Genomic DNA, 22,072 nt, shown 5'->3' on the forward strand with positions numbered 1-22,072 from the left:
CCAGAAGGATCTTATTAAAATACAGATTTGACCAAGTGATGAAAATGACATCAGCTGTTGCACCAACCCCACAGCAGTGCCTGCTTAGTCTGTGCCAGTCACTGACCTAAGCTTTTTAACTCATTTTTCCTTTAAGCTAATACGTGTCCAGCACTTGGAACATTTGCAGGCACACAGTGAGCATTAAATAAGTAACTATTATTACACACAAGAACCTTAAAAGGTCAGTATTTTTATCCCTACCAATTTGTAGGTGATAAAACTGAGGCTTATAAGGCTTAAGTCATTTGCTCAAGGTCGCCCAGCTTGGATGTGTAGAGTAGGGAGCTGGACTCCCAGAGCCCAGTGCTAACATTATACTTCAGTACGTTCCTAGAGCTGGTATCTTTTTTTTTTTTTTTTTTTTTTAAGATGCACTTACTTGTTAGGGCGCGAGTGCACACACGCATGCACACAAGTGGGGGGAGGGGCAGAGGGAGAGAATCTTCAAGCAGACTCCCCATTGACTATGAAGCCCGACATGGGGCTCCATCTCACAACCCTGAGATCGTGACCTGAGTCGAAATCAAGAGTTGGACGCTCAACCCACTGGGCCACCCAGGCACCCCCAGCTGGTATTTCTTTAATGAAAACCCCTTGAAGCTTCCTCAGCCCTTACAAGCTAAGCTCTCAAGGCCTTCCCATGAGCGAGGTGCAGCCTGTCTTTCCAAACTTCCAGTTTTTATCTACTGTGCATCCAGCTCCTGGTCTCACAATGCCTGCCTCCCTCATCATTCCCTGAAAAAGTCTGGATCTGAGTAACTATTTATTGCTATCATCATGTATGAGTTCTGGATGCTTTCTGTATTTACCTCCAATTCTTACTAAAACTGCCCAAAATAAGTAGTATCCTACTCATTTTACAGTTAAGTAAGTGGAGACAGAAAGATTCAGGGGCTTGTCTCATGGTCAGAGAGCCAATATGCACCAAAGCTGGAGTTTGAACTCAGGCCTGGATGATTTCAGTGCCTTGTCCTGCTCTCATATGTGGCCCAATGTCACCTAGTTTCTAAGGCATTTTTTACTCTAGCTACCACTTGCCCCATCTTGCTCCGCTGCCTTCCACAGATGTAAACAGTTCACTTGTTAGGGAGGTTAATGCTCCGTTTCCATTTTGGGCCTTTCCAAGTGCATTCAACCTTTGCATTCAAAAAGCTGAAATGGAATATTTCTGGAATATTCCTACTGCAGGCCCCAGAGCCAAACATTTAAATGGCAACTTTGTCCAAACAAAATGGCAAGTCTGTGACCAGATGAGGTTATGGTTTAATGGCATGAACCTAGAGGGCAGAGGAGTTGCTGCCAGTTAAACACCACATGCAGTTTAGCAGAGCCTCCGGGGGATGAGTGATTCATGAACTCCTGGGACATGGACAATTCTTGAGGGATGAGCTAGTCGGCTCTCCAAACATGAGGACAATGGAGGATGAATTCTGTGGGCAGCCAGAAAGGCCGGAGTGGGCAATTTTTGAACTGATCTTGAAAAGCATTTTATCATTGGAATAGCTAACATTCTTGTTGATTATGGAGAATAAAAAATACTGAGGCATTTGAACATTTGGTACATGTTCAGCTCCTTCTGTACCTCAAAAATGAATATTAATATGCAGTCTGTAAAAGTCTCATAACTTGACAGGAAGTGGCTGCCTCTACAACGGTCTCCTGGCAAGTTCTGGCAGCATTTGGCTGTGATCATTCAATCACACTTGTATTTAAGATTATAAAGTAAGTTAATGCTTTTCTTTTACTTTAAGAAAAGATTTGTTTATTGTAGGGAGGGAGGGGCAGAGGGAGAGGGTCTCAAGCAGAGTCCATGCTGAGCACGGAGCCCCATGTGGGGCTCCATCTCACAACCCTGAGATCACAACCTGAGCGGTTGTTACATAAATTTAAACTACATGTGTTTCTTTTCAAGTCCTGAGCTAAAAATTCTCACTGTTAAGAAAATGTACAAAAATTCAACTTGGAATCAGTACGATTATTAAAATAATTTAAAAAGTAAATTGAGTTGACACGGTGATTCCAAAGTTGATCTGGAAGGATAAAAGAGCAGGCATAAGTAAGATAATTTTATAAAACAAGAATATGAGGATATATTTGTGCTACTAGATATGAAAATATCATAAAATTCAATTGATTGGAATTGGCGATTAGACTTGCTACTGAGGAAACAGAAGTGATTGCTCAGAAACAGACCCCAGGACACACATGTAATTAGACTATGATGAATATGGAATCAAAAGTCAGCACAGGAAGGACAGATTATTTAAAAAGGAGCTGAAATAACTGCTTAACCATTTTGGGGGGAAAAAAACCCTTATATCCTCACTTATACCATGAAGAAAAATAATCCCAGAAACTTATTAAATGTATAAAATTATTTTAAAGAGGAACACAATTTATTATTTATCTGATTCAAACATGGAGAAAGGCTTTGTAGGATTTTAAAGCCACAGAAAAAATCACAAAAGGGAAAAGTGGACAGATCTGAGCTCGTAAAAGTTGAAAACTTTTGTTTATCAAAGCATTATATATAAAATTCAGGGGCAAGCAACAAAACTAGGAAAAACATGACACCTAACGTATAAGGAACTCATGCAAACTAACTGAAAAAATAGCCTGTCCCAAATGGGCAAAAGATGTGATCATTTTTTAAAATGTAGTAGGGGCGCCTGGGTGGCACAGCAGTTAAGCGTCTGCCTTCGGCTCAGGGTGTGATCCCGGCGTTACGGGATCGAGTCCCACATCAGGCTCTTCCGCTATGAGCCTGCTTCTTCCTCTCCCACTCCCCCTGCTTGTGTTCCCTCTCTCGCTGGCTGTCTCTCTCTGTCGAATAAATAAATAAAATCTTTAAAAAAAAAATAAATAAAATGTAGTAATAAACATACAAAAAAAATATTTAGCTTCCCAAATAATAAAAAAAATAGATATGCGAAGTCAAATAATGATGAGGAATCTTTTTTTTTTTTTTTTGCCTCTAAAATTATCAAAGACGTGTGTGTGTGTGTGTGTGTGTGTGTGTGTGTGTGTGTGTGTTCGTTCAAAATAACAATGGCTGGGGCACCTGAGTGGCTCAGCTAGTTAAGCGTCTGCTTTTGGCTTGGGTCATGATCCCAGGACCCTGGGATGGAGCCCTAAATCGGGCTACCTGCTCAGCGGGGAGCCTACTTCTCCTTCTCTCTCTCTCTCCCAAATAAATAATCTTAAAAAAAAGAATAAGTAAAATAACAATAGCTAATGCTGGAGGGAGAACTTGCCATGTTGGCAGGTACTGATCTAGTAAACTGTATCCAGAGCTTTTAAAAAGTTCAAACCCTGACTATAATAATCCCTCTTCTGAATTTATCTTAATCAGAAGCTAAATGATTTTATACAAGGATGTATATCCTAGTATTATTTATAATACAAATTGGAAAACCCTAAATGTCCAATAAAAAGGAAAAGGCATTAAACTATAGCAATGGAATCTTCTACAAGAAATCATAAGAACCAGTGCCTCTGAAGATTATTTAATAAGCTAAAGCAAGATAAAAATTTATATCCTGTAAAGAATGAGCCATGTTTTATACCTAATATATGCATAAAAAAGAACTAGCCAGATGTATATCTAATTGTTAACTGTTCTGGTGGGCTAATAGTAATTAGTGATAGCAGCAGCTGCAGCTAACCTTGGCTAGGTATGTGATCTCATTTAATCCTCATATCATTGTGAGATTTTATTCCCCCCACTGTATGCGAGGATGCTAAGCAGTGGAGCTGGGACTCAAACTCTGGTCTACCAAGGGCTGGGATCTGAACCTCTCTGCCATGCTGCTGCTGATTACTTTCTCCCTAGTAACTGTACTTCCAGATTCTGTGACATGAAAATATTTTAATAATCTGGGGGGAAAACAGAACTTTTAAAGAAGTGAATTGGGGTCAAGAAGCCCCTGGAAGTCTAGTGTTCTGTCCTGTGACAGCTTGTGGTCTGGGAGACTGCCACCGGTGAGTCCGTCCACTCTTGCCCTTGGCTCTGGGTTCTCTTTCTTCAGTCTCCCATCCCTTTATCCTACTCTTTCCAGTGCACAACCTGGATTCACTTGGTGATGGCAGGGAGCCCTTGGTGCGTGAACGTGCCATCCCAGGGCTGGCCTGGCCTACTTCTTTTTTCCCCTGCCTCTCTTTTCCTTCCCTTCTGCCTACCCTTAGACTTCCTAGCAGCCCCTGGGAATAAGCCTGGTTCAAAGTGCTGGTTTAACAAAACAAAACAGGGCATCCTGGGGTTAACTCGGCCTTTCACAGTTCTATGATTAAATTGCATTTTTCGGTGGTTCTGCCTTTAAACTCAAACCCTTTTAAAGAGAAATTTAAGGAGAGCAAAACATAGGAAACAGTGCCAAATGCCAATAACATATTTTAGTCGTTTGGGGAATGGGCAGCTTTAGAAACCGCAAATTCCCACTTATGCAAGGGCTACTTGAGCTTTTTTCTTTATTGCTTAGTGACAGAAGCCTGGCTTTAGACCATGGTCAGAGTTGTTCTCCCTTGTTTTCTTTGTCTCTCTTCCTCTGAAAACAGTTATAAAAGGCCTGAGTTATCACAATGAGAGTTGCCTAAGCCTAAAGCTCTAATCAAATAACAAAAATCATTTTCCACTGAGGTAGTTGGTTCAGACTAAAAGGCAGATCCAAGTCTGTCTTGGTACCTGGTACACCCGCTCAACAAGCTGTCCTCATCGAACCCTGCACTCGAAGCTTGGGAGGCTCCACACATGCGACTGCAGCACCAGCTGGCAAGGCTTTGGTTCCATGTGCTCGCCTAGGTGTTCTGTCTCCTTTCTCCCAAAGAAAGTGATGAAAGGAGAAGATATGAATATTGTGTTGTGATTATGCTGTCCCAAGCCATAGCTGGCAAAATATAAAATGGAAAGAATCCCGGGAGCCCCCCGTGACTATCAGGGACTATGAACCCAAACATCAGAGTCCAATGAGCAAGTTCTTCTTCTCAGCCTCCACCATCAGAGCTAGATTATGGTGTGGCCTGCCAGTCCCAGGACATGACCTGGTAAATTGTACTACATTATCACCAAATAAATTGGAAATAAGGTGCCAGTGACTCATGTTTCCACAGCTACTCCTTAAATTACTGGCAAATGTGACCTATCCCTCTAGAAGATAAGTAGATGGCAGTGGAAATTTTAAGAAACTTCTTCATATGTGGAGTACTGAGAATTTGGTGGTAAGCACATGTGCAGAGAAACTGTCAGCCAGGGAAAGCATCTTGGAATGACGCAGCTGACAGTCATCTGAGCAATCAATTAACAGGGGTGCAAGAGATTAGTTTCATTGCATAAATGTCAACTGATTCTGTAAAAATTGCAAACAAAAATAAGAATTATACAGTTGGAAAAAGATACAAATATCCTCAAAAAAACCAAAAACTAGCCAGTGGCACCTGGGTGGCTTAGTTGGTTAAGCGTCTGACTCTCAATTTTGGCTCACCTCATGATCTGAGGGTTGTTAGATCAAGCCCTGTGTTAGGCTCTGTGCTAGGTGTGGAGCCTGCTTAAGATTCTCTCTCTCTCCCTCTGCCTCCCACCCCCATCACTTGCTCTCTTTCTCTCAAAACAAGGCAAAATAAACAAAAAACTAGTCAACTGAATCTAGCAACGTATAAAAAGAATTGAACACTATGACCAATTGGGATTCATCCCAGGAATTCAAGGTTGGCTTAACACCTAAAAATCAAACAATGTAATAGACCATATTAATAGAATAAAGGACAAAAATTACATGATTATCTCAATAGATGGCCCCCTCCCCCCCCCAAAAAAGCATTAGACAAAATCCAACATCTCTCTGTGGAAAAAGCATCTGACAAACTAAGAAAAGAAGGGAACTTCTTCAAAAGATATAGGTTATCCATGGAAAAACTCAAAAGTATATGTAATGATGAAAAATCAAATGTTTTATACTTAAGATCAGGAACTAAAGGATGCCTGTTCTCAATGCATCAATTCAACATTTTATTGGAGGTTCTAGCTAGGACAATTGGGCAAGAAAAAGAAAAACGATGATGACAAGGTCCAGTATACGAAAAGTTGGAAACATTTTGCTGACATGAGAGCCAGAAAAAAACAAAAACCAAGTATATTTTGATCAAGACTTTGTAATTACATCCATGTATATTGCTTGTACTCTTGGAGAGGCTGTGACTAACACTATCCAGTTCAGAGTTATGGAAACACTTATCAGGAATCCCATTCCAAGTAAGTTAAAAAGGTAGTGCTACTGTTAGAGCATGTAATAAATTCTTCATTTTCAACAGAGAGAAGTATAATGTATTTTTATTGATAACAAGTTTCTCTCCCTCTTTCCCTATCTACTAAATACATTAAATACTCTTTGAGTACATATTCAAAGTATGTTTAAAGAGTACCAATGAGTAAGGTGCCAAATTATCAGCCTGCTTAGGCATCCATATATTTCAGTCTGGCCCTGCTTTCTGCAGGTACTCTGGGTCATGGCTACTCCCAAGAGAAAAAAGATGACATTAGTCTGATAGGCCTGTTCCAGGTCCCCTTGTATTGGATCATGAAAGACTCCATATGGACAAGGGGCTTAGCATCAGATCAGAACAAGCTATTGCCATCTGCTGCTGAAACTGAGGTCATTGGGCACATGAAAATGCAAATTTGCCTGTCTCTCTACAAAGATCCTTAAAGGTACAAGGAAAGCCATGCAAGGGACAGGGCTACTCAGACATCTTAGAGTTAGTGCAATAAAAACATGAAAGCCAGTCCTATCCACCAAGTCTACAGAGTGATCCAGGGGCCTGGGAATGTCTCAGGTTGGAGAGCTCTCTAACTGGTTTCTGTTTTCTTCCTTAGAACATTGAGTACGGCAGCAATCCTGCTGATTTGGGGTTGCTGGCCAGTGCTGGCCTTGAACTTGCCAGATCTCCCCTGGCTAACTCAGACCTAACCTGACAAATCATCTTAAATTTTGCTGGAGTCTTTGAACTTTGCTTCTTGTCTGTGTTTTTAGCCTTACAACTAACCCTTCCAACTCTAGTCTCCTTGACATTGGACATTTGGGGCCTCCTCTCCCTTTTACAACTCTTTCTGCATCTCCAAATGGCTTCCTTCTAGATCAACTCTGAAATCTCAGAGTAAATGTGTTGGTCAAAGCATGAAATGAAAAAACAGAAAAATGACTTTTCTTCTTAAATATGTCCAAGATTTTTAGCTTCTCTATTCTCCTGAGTCCCAGAAACAACAGCAGCAACATTAAAGAAAAACAAACAAAAAGCCAATGACTATTTAAGTATTTCTCAATTGTGCTCTGAACTTTCCACTTTGGAAGTGCAAAATGAAATAAACATTTTAGCAAATATGAGTATTCCAATGGATTGGTTGCTCATGGTAACAATTTCAGAGATATCTCATCTTTCAAAAATTATTTTATTAGTAATTAGCACTGAAGTCTTGATAGGAAACCTATAAACCTAGAGAACAGACATGAGAGAATTTCATAAGCAGGATCTCTTTAATAATTTCCCTTAAGAAAATGCTTGAATGCACTTTAGAAAGAGTTTGTCATGATTCCATATCACCCTTCCTGAAGTACGCAAGACTGCTAAGTGATAAAGAGGAATCCTACCATGAATAGTGACTGAGCAATGGCACCCAAATTTCATGTTTTCTGGATTGGCACAATTTTTTTTAAAGTTTCGAATTTGTACTTCTGCCAAATAAGGATATTAAAGATGATCTATTGACTATCACTATCATTTCATAAGAAAGTAATGGGATTTTAAAACTAAAAAAGCAGATATAGTATGATTTCAGGAAAAAAAATTTTAGCCTATATGATGGTATTAAAAATTCACCACCATGTATTATTTTTCTCCCTTCTGTATGACCTAGTGAAAACACCATCCCAGATTAGTCCTCAATCCATGGAGGGAAGGTGGGGATCTTTTTGATAAGAGCACAAGGAATCTCACTCAATGTTTGCCAAAACCTTTGCTTTAAAGTTAACTTCAAAATAGAAGAATCAGGACAGTTTTTCCCAAACTTCAATCATGTGAAAACACTTTCACAAACGTTGTCATAGCTGCATTCCACCTGTGATATTTACTTAATGCTTTATTTAGACGGAGTCATTTGTTGACTCAAGTAAGTTTATTTAAAAATGAGAGCCTTATATGAATACCATAAATGGAAACCAGTATCCCTTGCCATAAAATCGAGATAACACAACTGGCTGGAAGACCCTGAGCTTGCTGCCAGCTCTGTTCAAAAAAAAAAAAAAAAGATTAGCAGGTGTTAGGGGTTCAAGTCACAGCAGCACCAGAATAAATCTTTGTTTAATTTAACCTCAAGAACAGAGAATTGAAGGGAATAATTTTCTCATGACACAATTAAATGTCATTTAATGCCATGTCCATGTACTGTCTAAAGCATCTCTTGTACCAACCAATTTCATTTTGGTAGAAATTCCATGGAATCAGAGGTGTCCTTGCACAGTTATTAAAAGCACTGGGGTTGGGGTGCCTGGGTGGCACAGTGGTTAAGCGTCTGCCTTCGGCTCAGGGCATGGTCCCGGCGTTATGGGATCGAGCCCCACATTAGGCTCCTCCGCTATGAGCCTGCTTCTTCCTCTCCCACTCCCCCTGCTTGTGTTCCCTCTCTGGCTGGCTGTCTCTATCTCTGTCAAATAAATAAATAAAATATTTAAAAAAAAAAAAAAAAGCACTGGGGTTAAATTGGCCTGCCTGAATTCAAATTCTGAGACTTTTCCATGTACTAGCTGGTGACTTTGAGCAAGTTATTAACCTGCTCTGCCTAAGGTTTTCATCTAAGAAATGCATAACAGTAATACCCACTTCACAGGTCGGTTGTGAGGGTCAAATGAGTAGATACACGTAAAGCTTGCAGAAATGTAAATAGCACATTAAGAGCTCAAAAATGTTATTCTTAATATCCCACACTTTGAGGAATGCCAAATTAGGATGCTGAAGGCCTATATTAAGTTGTATCAGGCATACGGTAATATAGTAACATTATTTCTGGAGAGAACAGAGAGCTAGGGAATAGAATGACCATTCTTTGGTAATTTGAATTAAAAGAATAACTTTGTATACACGCATCTATGGTAATTTACTGCTCATTTGGCTTGTTTCCTTCCATGCCCCATTTTCTTGGCTAAAAACACTGCTGAGTGATATATTTTTTTGCCTTTAAGGCATAGTACACAATGCCTTTGACACAGAAAGGTCACGCCATACAGAAAGGCTTTCAGGGTCTTAACTGTAAGTCACTACTTACGTAAACAAGGCCATCTAAATATATGAGGCTTTTAATTATGAAATCAATGTCCCCTCTATTTAGAGTAAACAATAGAATTAACATAGGATTTAACCCTCAGAGTGGCTACATGTTATGATTAAATTCGTATTGCGAAATAAAGTGAGAGAGGACTTACTCATCACTAAATCATCAAATAAATAAGCTAACATCAAAAAGCAGTCATTCTAGGGGGCTCCTGAGATGGATTAGTTGGTCCTGAACAAGAAAGACATATATTAACATATCCAGAGCTGTTGCCTTTCATGTGTTTCATCCCTTTTGTCCCTGGAGCTATATTTAGTACAGAGGGAACAACAGCACTGCCAGGGCAGTCAAGTAGAAAGAGAGGGTATTAATTTAGTAGATCTTGGTCAAGGTTGGGTAGGGTAAGAGATAGTGGACAAGTACACGTTAGTTTGTTAGACTACAAGATAAGGTCATTTGGAAATTTATAGCAATCTCTAGACCCTGTGTTGGGTCTACCTTGATGGTGGCTTCGTTCAGAAGGATCTGGATTTTAAAAATATCTGTCTTCTTTAGTCCCTGTCCATTTCCCGGGGAGGGACCGTTTATTCCGTCCCTAAACCTGTTTCTTGACAACACCTTTATTGCCTCTTCCTCTTCTCCATTCAGCTCTGGCTGTTTCTTCCTCCAGTGTCCCAAGCTGAACACTGCAGCTTTTCCCTTTTGCTGTCATCATCCTCCATTTGTAAGACGCCTCCCTTTTCTCTACAGACCTCTGGATTGCTAGGTTTCTTCTGATCAGGCCAAGTCCTCACCCTCATTTGCTCTGCTTTTTCAGGAAGGTCGCTCACCTTTTCTATTGAATTTTGCCTCAAATGTTAACTTTTCTTTCTTAAAAATGTTACCCGTTCTTTCCCACTTCTCTTCTTCCCACACTGTCAAGGACAGTTTTTGTAAATTCCTTCACTCTACTTTTATTATGTCCGTAAGCAAGAGAATGTTCCAGATGCTGGAAGTGCAATGAAGTCACATCTTCTAATTTCCCTTTGCACCTTTTCCCTAGGACCTACTCCTTTTAGAAAGCTTAGCTCGAGTACTTTAGGGGAGACCATGAAGAGCAGAATAAACTCCGATGCAATATGGTACATTCCTTTCCCTTCCTTTACTGAGTTTGCATCTGGTCCGGGTATCTAATCGAAAAGAGTGCCCAGGGGCACCTGGCTGGCTCAGCCGGTGGAGCATGCAGCTCTTGACCTTGGAGTTGGGGTTCAAGCCCTGTACTGGGTCCACGTGGAGATTACTTAAAATCTTTCTCTTTTTTTTCTTTTAAGGGTGCCCAGGGTTAGAGCTCGATAAACCGTAACTACTAGCAGTGGCTCTAGCTTTAGTGAGTAGTACATCTTACCTATAAATGGTCTCTCTGTTCTGGGGTAAATGAACACTTTTGGATCTATTTGATTACAATGATCTGAATGGGTCACTTATGAAAGTATAACAGTGTCCTCGAAATGTCACTTAACCACCAAAGCAAGGAGCTAAATTTCCACAGACATTCATGCAGAGTCCGCAGTATGCCAGGTGGTGTTCAAGTGCTGGGGATACTGGTGACTAACTCAGGCAAGGCCCGGCTCTTCTGGAGCACTGACTTCCTGTGAGTATTTAAAGGCCAAGGAAAATGATCGCAATCATACTGGTCAAGGAAACCAGGTTAAAACCATCCTATTAAGGAGGAGTAGACCAATTCGTTAGTGGATACGCCACTGTGTTAACAAAAGCTCCACCTCCCTGAACTAGGATACACATTTAAGAGTGGGCAGGTTTTAAAAAAAAAAAAAAAATCCTAACCCAACCCAAAAGATAATGGGAATCATCTGTTCTGTTCTCATGTGCAAACCTATAATTTATGGAAAGATGGGAAAGAGAAAGTCCCTGAGGAGATCTAGCCAAGTTCTGCGGTGAAAATTCAACTGTATTCAAAGCTCAGACTGGAAGAGGTGGGGGTGGAGAGGAGCAAGAAGCCGCAGTAAAAATAACATGTCTTGAGGCAGCCAGCTCCCTTTCTTCTCCCGTTTCCAGTGCCATTCCTGAGCCATTCCCGGGCCAAGCTGCCTGCCTTCCCTGCTCCTACCACCCCAGCCCTTCCCCGTGCACAGGTTATTAATTTTTCCTCCGTGTTTTTCATTCACTTTTTAAAGAACTCCAAACTAGCTGTAGTAATCATAATTCTGTCACAAGGTAATGTCAGCAGCATAAATGAGAGGGCATCTTAGGGAGCGGGTAGCTAACAGCACGTGAGAAGGTGTTAATGAAATGGAGTTACCAGGAATTTTCAAATTATGGAAAGGAGACCATTTCCTTAAACACACGACCGTGTATAATATATATTTGTACACACTTACATAAAAGTAATTTACTATCAAGAATATGCTATAAGAAAGACCTGATAGTAGAAAAAGCTATCGTTCTTAAATGCAATGTTACTGGCAATATCACCCCACCAAACTCTGATTTTTTTAGTTTTATCTCTATATCATGATGGCTACATGTTGTCGTCCTTATGCTTCTGTTGGCTATTATCACTTACACTTTAGAAACAATATTCTAAAGCTATGATTACTAATAAGTCAACTATTTTTAAATACTTTCATTTTTAGAGAGAGAGGGAGAGAGGCCGAGGGAGAGAATCTTAAGCAGGCTCCATACCCAGTGATGCAGGGCTTAATCTCACAACCCTGGGATCTCGACCTGGGCTGAAATCAAGAGTCAGACGCTTAATTGACTGAGCCACCCAGGCGCCCTCAACTACTATTTTAAATGTATTTTTTAAAATGCCAGCATTCGTGATTTCTGCTGGGCCGTTTGAAAAGGCATTTTTATTACACTTAATTTGCTCACATACTTCAATAAAAGTTATATATATAAATTTTATTTGCTCCCTTATCAGCCATGGAAGGTAAATTATTATCCATGTCAGAGATGGAGAAATTGGGGTCATCTAAACTAGAAAAGATTGGTGGTAGTGGTGGAAAGAGGATGTGAAATATACATCAAACTGTCCAGGCAGGGAATCCCCTTTGTATCATTTCAGTTTCTAATGTCTGTTTTAGTGTTCTTACTGTTCACAGATAGCTTTAACTGTTAGAATAAAACAGAGAAAGCAAGCACCCCTGGTCACAGGGTGCCTGATAAAGCCTCATTACAGTGTGTTAATCAACTGAATTTTGTTAATATGACTGTGAGGGACTTTTAACAACAGCACTCCCAGAATATTCACTATCCGCCAGCCATTCCTCAGAGCACTTGATGTATTTGTGACTCCCTTAACCTCACAATCTTATGAGGTAATAAGTACTTTAATAATCCCCACTTTACAAATAAGGAAACTGAGGCATAACAAGTTTCACTTATTTGCTCAAGGTCACACAGCAGGTGAGGGGTGCAGCTAAGATACAAGCCCAGGCTGTGCGGCTCGACACCATGCCCTCAACCATGACACTACCCTGCCTTTCAGAGGGCACGCTACAGTAAAGAACAGACTGCGGTTATTTAAAGATTTACTTGAAAATTGTTAGTCCAAACTCAGGACTCAACAATCCCAAAGAAAAACAGAAGATTAGTTTAGTGAGCTCTTCAGTTCACAAATGCTCATTTACGCAGTACCATAGCTTGAATTAATGCACAGCCCCTTTTGAGCTCATTCTCATCCTTGTCTCCCTCTTCCGTAACTGACACATTCATTCACTCCATATTTATTGGATATTTCCTCTTGCCCAGGTATCGTTTTTAGTAGTGGAGTCCAGGATGAATAAAGACTTGCATTCAAGGTTGAATTTTCCACTTATGGACTGTTTTTATTTTCATTTACATTATTTATTTATTTTTAAGCTCTACACCCAACATGGGACTTGAACTCAACACTGAGATCAAGAGCTGCATGCTTTACCCACTGAGCCAACCAGGTACCCCTTGTGGATTATTTTTAAAGGCCCTTACAAGCAGGCCTACGAACTAACTGAGCTCACATTTTATTCAGGGAATGCACAACATAGTCTTGGCAAGAATCCTGCAACCGTACTCTCTCTGCCCCCAGCCTGGGAATGGGGCAGGCGCCTCCAGATCGTGGGTATGAAGGGTTGCTCATTTTCTCCTAATGTATCTCCTGTCCATTCAGAGGACCCCTTCAGCATACTGCCCATCTAGAATGTGTACCTTGTCCTACACCTATTTTGAATCCACAGCATAGTGCATAGTACCTAGCACTTAACAAATACTTAGAAGGTCGTGAAACATAGTCCCTAAGTCAAGAATTGCTGGTGCTTTCCTGTGGTGCTCATAATCATTTTTTTAAAAAGAAGCTAGTATTCTTTTTATTGTGGTAGATATATATAACATTTACCATTTTTAGGTATATCTCATAATCCCTTTTGATTGGTTACACTTCATTGATTACTTTGCAGAATTCTGCAGCTTCTCCTCCACTGTTAACCATTTCATGGGTAATAAAATTGCAATTCAGACTATTAGTTGGTTTTCCGAACTAGCAGAGCTGGCCCCATTAGTACCTTTGGAAGAGAGGACTTCAGTCCTTGTGGTGCCCCTACCACCCTCCCTGGCCTCGATGGACTCAGAAGCTAGCTCCAAGGTCTGAAGTTTTTTTGCCTTCCTTATCCTAAGCAGCTGAAGCAACTTGTCTCTCCACCCCTTTCATTATCCCATTCTGTCCACCCCATCAGTGGGGTGGAGACTCACAGCTTCTAAGTGTGCTGAAGAAAACCCCAGAGGCAAGAAACGAGAATAACTTGCTTGTGCTAACAAAACAAACCAGAATACACAGTAGGGGCCAAGACCTCACAGTAGCTGAGTTCCAAATCTTTCCTTATCCCAAGGAGACAGACTGCCTGCCTCTCTATTCTAAGCTCAGGCAATGTGGCTTAAGCAAACTCATAGAAGGAATTCAAGCCTCAAGATCCATTTTCAGCTTCTCCCAGATCCCCATGTGTCTTTTTATCCTCTCTCCATCTTGTCCAGCCAAACGTGAAAGCCTGTGTAAAGACCATTACATGTCTCACTTTGAAAGGACTTGAATGCCCTTATGAACTGGCTCCTGGCTGAAATCTTTGGTCCCATGGAGACAGAGAAAGCAGCAGCCAGTTGGAAAACAAAAAAAAGAGTTGTTATCTTTATGTCAAATTAAACTCAGATCTGCTTAATATCTTGGCCAACTTATGCCACAACTATTTTGGCCCTTTCCGCCACCCCAAAGCCTTTTGTGGCCAAAATGTACCATTGTGCTGCTGTGTGACACTGTGTGCCAGCAGGCTTCTGTGCCAAAGCCAACTAACACCCTTCCTTCTTTGGGTTGTGGGGTAGCAGGGGAGGGTTTCTAATTCCTTTTGTGACCACTGACTAAGAGCTGAGTGGTCAACAATTTGGTAAATTATATACACACCTAAAATGTCAGCTGCATCAGATTTTTGTTCTCTATTCTTCCAGTAGCTGAGGGGAACCTTTAGGCTGAAGGCAATTCTAGAAGAGTTAGGTTTTCTAACCACATTCTGTGGGAGGGATGCTAGCAGAACTCCAGGCACACAGGATCCTGAGCAGCAAAGAATCATCTTGGATAAGGGCATATGCCAACGATTTAAACCAATGGCAAGGGAGGGGAATTAAAATTAGCCAGTTATGAACGTGCGCGTGCACACACACGAAGAGAACAAGCAGCAGCTCTACCACAAAAGCCCTTTTTGGAAGCAGACTAGCTATAAATATATAAACACACACTGACACAGGTCAGCCATAGCTATGAATATAGAATATGCTAAGTCCAAACTTAAAAAAAAAAAACAAAAAGCAAATTCATAGTATCATAAGTTCATATGTAATTAGCATGCTTTTCCTTTGGGACTATAATACATTCCGTGTGTTATCCAGTTCTTTGTTCTGGAATTTTGCTGTTTTTGACGATTACTGATCACTGGGTTGGAAAGAACAAAAATATCTGACCACCACAGCAGCGGATAAAAGTGACCTGTAGAAATTTTAGGGGCTTGGACTATTTGGGGGAATCAGGGCAGGTACCTGGGCCTGACCGCTATGATCACAAAATCTACACTGACTCTGCTGGGCACTGCAATTTTTACTTATGTGGTGCTTGTGCTCTGAGTCTAGTGATGGGTCCATTTACATAGTTCTATTCCCCTCTTTGCCTTCTATTCCCTCCTACCCAGTGGTAAGATGTGGTGGAGCTTCAGCAATGGTAGGGCTTGGCCTTGCTGCCAGGTGGGTCTTGGTACCAGGATGCCTCTCGAAATAATGTTAGTGTGGGCGGGAAATAGTACAATGTAGTGGTTCAGAGTGTGTGCCCATTGGAGAAGGGAATCCTTCAGCTGCAGGGGTAACCAAGCAGCTGGTCATATCTGTTATTCTTTGATTCAGTAAATCTGAAATGTTTCATACAAAACTGAAACAAAAGAGGATATGTGCTAGAACAGGACAGCTTGGGTTGGAATTTCAGCTCCTCCACCTTAGCTAGATGACTTTAGGCAAGTTCCCCCTCATGTGTAAAAGGTGGGTAATAACAGTACCTATCTCAGACAGCTACTGGGATTAAAGGAGATAATCCACATAGATTTAGAACACAGTCCGGCCTAAAGTAAGCACTCTATAATAAAAGTCACATTTTTTGAACATGTAATAAAAAATAGCTATGATTAATTAATACAATGTTCTCATTTTATAAAGATTTTAAGCACCAGAGATATTATGTGACTTGGTAAAAGATGAACTATGGTCACCCTGGCTCGTCGGTTTTCCGAATGTCCCTCTCCTCCCTCCTTGACTAAGTGCCATGAAAGGAGAGGCCCCTTGCCTTCAGTGAGGCTGTGTCTCCACAACTCTGGGATGAAGCAAGCAGACTGAGAGTCCTGGCCCTCTCTCGTTCCTTCTGTCAGATGATCAGTCCCTGCCCCCAGCTGGCAGCAGACAGAGGAAGGAGAAAAAGATGAAACTCAAACACTAGTTTTACTACCTGGGATTGTCTAGACTTTCTCTCTGTACCCTTGACCTCTGCTCCAGCCAAGAATCCATTCCACAACATCCTTCCCCAGATTCCCTTTTTCTTTGGGTCTAAGCCTTCCCTTATGATGCCCCATTCTTTTACTGTCCTCTACCTGACTCTGCTGTTAGCCCTGACACAAATGCCAACTCCTAGTTCACTAGATAACCTGATTGATGCCGCCCATTCTAGGAGCAATCTCACTAGATGGCATATTAGCTTCTGCACATTTTTACTGGCCAACTTTTGCATGCCGGGCACTATTCAAACTGCCACTAGATTGTCAGGTATTATGTAGTGAATTTGTCTTTAAGGGCTGCATAAAATTAGTATATCTGACTTGTTTTGTAGGCTGTCCTTAAGCTCCTATTTGTAAAAATGCTTAAAACTGCTATTTAAGAACAAAAAGTCAAAACATCAGTTGATCTTTGACAAATGGAAATGTTGACATTTGTCCCCTGGAACTGAAGGAGCGGGTATCTAGCTTTCATTCCAGATTTCCTGCTATGCAGAGCCCAGTTATGAAAACTGGAAAGGAAGTCCCAGAAAGTAGATAGATAAATGTAGAGTGGCTTCTACAATTTAATCACTTCTCAAGGATCATGGAACCAAGATCCTAGAGCTGGGAGGGGCTGTAAAAATTGTTTACTTCAACCTTTCACTCCACAAATAAGCAAACTTAGGGCTCCAGAAACAAAGTAGTAAATAGTCTCTTGGGAACAGATTTGTACAAAGCCAAAGCTGGAGGAAAAAAGTGGTCCAAGTTGGATGTACTGTGTGAAATTGTCATTTAAAGATGCCCTATGTCTTTAACACACGGATTAACAGGGTTGAGAATAATCCCTTCAGGGGTTAAAAATCCTTTAAAAAAAAAAAACCCTCCATTTTTGTAAAGCCATAAGAAGGGACAGGGATGGGGATATTTTCAGAGGTAAGCTGTGTTTCCACTCCTAAGGTTTAATGGAACACATGCATTCAGGGAGATGCGTGGAATTTAAACACAATTCAACATCAGTTAATTCTGAGAGTGAAGGTCCTTCAGTCCGGCTCCCTTCCACCTGCACGTTAAAGGAAGCTAGAAAGCCAATTACACTCACAGCAGGGCCTCTCCCCGACTGCAAAGGAAGAATGTGCTGCAAATTCTACGTGTGCTTTACAAGCTAGTAAAACTATAATTGCAGGTGGGAAGGAAACATGGGTTCTCTTTGTTTCTGCCAACAGTTTAGTCTGCTAAGCTCCACCCTTCTATAGCTACAGAAACAGTGTGGACTCAGTATTTTTTAAGCTTAAAAAATGTACATTGTATGATTCTACAAAACTCAAAGAATGCTTTTTGTTAAAATTAAAAAGATGATCTCTGTACAGCCCACCAAAAGGGCACGCATTCTTCCAAGAGACAGGTGTTGGAGGTGCCTACCTTTTTTGGGGAAGCCAAAACTCAGCTTCTGGTTCATGTGCTGAAGGTCTCTTAGCAAGACCAAAGAAAGATGGTGAGGCTAGGAGGCCAGCATGTGATTCTGACTTGTTTTATCTAGCCCAGCCCTCTAGGGAGGTCTCACTGCCTGGCCAGGAAGGGGGTGGGGGTGGGAGGCTCTGGAAGAGGAGCCCCCCTGTGGGGCCACTGGGGAGGTCTGGTCTAGGACCACCCTGGAGGCAGGAGGAAGCCCACCCAGGGTTTCTGTGCTTTCCCTATCAAGGGGCTGGTCCATGCTGCCGCTACAGCAGGATCCTGTGGCCAGGAGCCCATGCAGAGTCTGAGGGGCAAAACAGGTCGAGCAAACAGGACTCCCGTGTGGTGGCTGCCGTCTGGTGTCCAGAGATGCAGTGTCTTGGTGCCACTCGAGGAAACCACAGGGAGCTATTTACGAAAGGTCCCCATCTCCTAGCCAGCGCTAACCCCAGTACTTGTGCCACTAGTGAGCTCCGAGTGTCAAACGGCGTTCTAAGGGCCTTACACGTCTTCACTCCTCTAAGCTTCACAGCAACTTTGGGGGAAGGTACTACTACTATCCCCGACTTCAGAGAAGAAGTGCTTCTTGAGTTATGAAGAGAAGGGACTTGTCCAAGGTCACCTAGTGAGTGTGGAGTGAGCTGGCATTTGAATGTGGGCAGCCAGGCTCCAAGTACATAACCCTGTACCATCCAAGCCCTCTGCAGTGCCCAACACCGGGTATCATCACCCTTCTGGAGACCTTTGCTCCAGGCAGAAACTTCATCCTATGTTGGCCTCACACTGGCCTGCTGGTCTCCTAAAAGCTCCTGACAGCCATCTTAATTTTGATTTCTATTTAATTTTCCACCTCACAAAGCAGTGCCAGAGAGAGGGAATCTGGTGATACCTTTTGCGTATGATTTATTAACCAACAGTTCGCGGAAATGGAGGGCTTCCTTGCTGCCACCTGACCTTTGTCTTCAGCCTTCCTAATGTTTGCATTGCTGCCCTGACCTTGCAAAGTGACCTGGAATAGCTGGCCTGTTTCCTTGTGTGTGTCTACTTTGAGAGCCCAGCTGTCAGCTTGTGCAAGTCTGTCAATTAGTATCTCAAGGGTTTAGGATGGGGTCCGGAGCCTTTTGAGGAGCACAATCTAACACCAACCTCCAAATTCCTTCTCGTAATTGAGCATTCATTAGTTTTGACGGAACAAAAGCAGGCATTCTCTATTATAAAGCAGAGGTCAAAACCAGTGGCCGTGTTTTGTTTGGCCTGCAGAGTGTTTAAATATTGAGAAATTTCACATAAAAATACGGATTTCCGGCTTCTCTTGGAAAATGGGAAGAGATGACAACTCTGGGGCTACTGAAAAACAGCTGTCCCCTTCAGAGGGGGACACTCTCTGGCTTCTCGTCACAACCTGAAGTCTCCCTTTGGGCCTGCCTCAGGCATGGATGCCACTTGCCTGGCTCCTGCAGGAACCCTGTTCTAAAGCCATATGGGTCTCCTTTAAATGCAGAATGGAATGGTTAGGCTGCCTCTGCGATGTGCTTGGCATACCAGTACAGAACCGGGAGAGAATGTTCTCAGAGGGCAGGTGCTGTGCCTTTCCGATCTTGTCCCCAGACCTGGCACAGTAAGTGCTTGGTACATAATACACCATTTATCACTTGCTTCACGTATGGATAGATGAATGACTGGCTCTCGGGAAAGAAGTGATTTCTGAGTGACAAGAAACCTGTTCAACAGCTAACAGAAGTCCAGGCTTATTAATGCTTCAGCAGCTTTCTGAGTGACTCGTGCTGCTCCCTATACCTTTCCTTGATTTGTTGGGCTATGAAGATGTTCCCTGCTGTCACAAATGACTTTAATCTTGTTTAAAATTTCAGGAGCAAATGTGTTGATGGTTCACTAGGATTTAGCCAGAAATTTAAAAACAACAAGAGAGGCTGCTCTAGTCAGCCTTCTAATTTTTCCTCAGAAAGACAGGGGCGGTATTACCAAAAAGCAACAAGTTCCAAACGCAGATCGAAGTGCAGGCCACCATCACATGCAGCCCAGGGTTTCAACAAAGAACGTGTGGCAATGCCGTCTTTAGAGTCTGCCATCCCGCTCCATCTCTGGAGCAACAGCAAGTGAGTGAACTTTGTGAAAATGCTGGAAACCTCCTTAGCCTTCACCACCTGGCTAGACAGCCTTCTCATGATCCCTCTGGCCCCTTGAGGACCAACCACCAATGCAGTAGAGTGCTTGGCAGGAGGCATCAAGGGGTAAAATCCTGCCGGATGTCCTTCGGCTGAGCACAGTCATGGGTAGCCTCTACCAGAAGTTCGTGGCACAAAGACAGAGTACAGGAGTTTGACCATAACCAGTAAGAATCACTAGTCTTTTTCTGAGAAAATGAGCTCCCTCAACTTCCGGGCCAGCATCGCTCTGGGCACGTAGTGTGTACGTAACATCTGAATGAATGAATGAATGAATGAATGAATAGGGAGGAGACACCCAGCCAAAGGTTTGGTGACTGAGAATTTGGCTCATGTTTCAGGAGCACAGGTGGGATAGAAAAATTATAAACTCCACACTCTGTGTAGCTCTAGCCTGGAGACTATTTCACAGATTTTTTTATCACATTCATTTCTGAGGAAAGTAAAGCGATCCCATCATACTCATTCCATGAATGTTTGTTGAGACAATTTATCAAAATAATCATGAAGCATGCAGACAGAATGTTCTTCAGAAATGTCAAAGTCAGTAATGAAAACTTCTTCCTGCTTTCCTCCGTGAAAGAAACACGGCAGATTAGGTTGTTGACAGGTTTGAAACTACCAAGGCCTGAAAGTTCTCTTCCCATTCCCCTCCATCTGGCTTCTGCCTATAGGCCCTCACATTTCAACTTAGATCACAGCCTCTAGGAAGCCTTCAAACAGTTGAGTTACTGGTGTTTCAGTGACCACTGTTGCAAAACAAAATACCCCAGAACCTGTGGTGTAAAACAATCATTTTATTCTCAGATTCTGTGAGTCAGAAGTTCAGGCAGGATGTACTGGAGATGGCTTTTCTGTTCTATATCTGTTCCCTCTGCTGAGGAGAGTTTCAACTAACGGGGGGAATCCTTTGAAAGTATCTTCACTCCATGCCTAGTGGTTGATGATGGCTGTCAGCTAGAATGACTACATGTGGCCTCTCCTTGTAGTCTCTGTGCATGGGCTGGTTTGGCTTCTTCCTTACAACATGGTGGCTGCTTCCAAGGCTGAACAGCCTGGTGGAAGCTGTATCACCTTTTATGACCTAGCCTTGGAAGCCACATAGCATCCTAGCATCACTTCCATTGTTACAAGCCCAGCCAAATTCAGGGAAAGGGAACACAGACCCCACCTCTTGATGGGAGGAATGTCAGAGTCACAATGCAAGGAGGGCATGTGGGATGGGAGATGCTGCTGCAGCCATCTTTGCAAACTATAATTTATTTCAAGCGTACAGAATGTGGCAGAAGTGATGACTCTCTGACCTGCGAGGCAAAGACCTACAAAAGTTTGCTTTGCCTGGCTTTCGCCGGCTCAGATCGCTCATAAGGCAGCCTGTGGCGAGGCCCATGTGAGGAGGAGCAGAGGCCTCCCACCAACGACTGGCACCAACTCTTGGCCACTGTGGAAGTAACCCACCTTGGAAGCAGACCCTCCAGCCCCAGTTAGGCCTTCTTCCAATGACTGCAGCCCCAAACAACATCTGAATTACAACCTCCTAACAGAGTCGGAGCCCAAAATGCCCAATTAAACTGCTCCCAAATTCCTGACCCACAGATTGACTTTTGTTTCAGGTTACTAAGGTTTGGGGTGATTTGTTATACAATAGATAACTAATGCACTGACTGCCCGTGTGGCAGTTATTTCTCTGACCATGTGACAGATTAGTTTGGATACCAATCCATTCTTGCCTGTTCCTAGTGACTAACAACATTTGTGTGTGAAGCGGCAGGCTGAGGGGCTAGGCAGGGAGGATCTAATTCCACCAACGGTAAGATCGACACCAAACTTACTCTAGGTCCTTAAGTAAAATGTCTTTGAAAGCAGGCCCTCAACTAGTCAGTATTCTAGCTGCATTTTTATAAACGGGAAACAACAACAACAACACTAACCCCAAATCAACAACAACCAAATAACCCAGAAGGTTGGAAGTCAAAGTAGAAGCAGGGCCAGGAAACTGGATTCCAGGAAAGTGATTTCAGCACTGACTGAGAACCATCCAGTTCTGC

At 42.3% G+C, this 22,072-nt stretch overlaps 1 protein-coding gene and 1 long non-coding RNA gene across 8 annotated transcripts in view; one reads left to right on the plus strand and one right to left on the minus strand.

The window, feature by feature from the left end:
- Positions 1–22,072, plus strand: part of LOC123000633 (uncharacterized) — a 116,693-nt gene that overhangs the window by 92,413 nt on the left and 2,208 nt on the right. The gene's annotated exons all lie outside the window — the stretch shown is intronic.
- The window catches only part of PLEKHM3 (pleckstrin homology domain containing M3), a 173,002-nt gene that overhangs the window by 42,666 nt on the left and 108,264 nt on the right, over positions 1–22,072 (minus strand). The window lies entirely within an intron of this gene.

This window comes from Ursus arctos, unplaced genomic scaffold (assembly GCF_023065955.2).
Source record: "Ursus arctos isolate Adak ecotype North America unplaced genomic scaffold, UrsArc2.0 scaffold_1, whole genome shotgun sequence".
Classification (NCBI taxonomy): Eukaryota; Metazoa; Chordata; class Mammalia; order Carnivora; family Ursidae; genus Ursus; species Ursus arctos.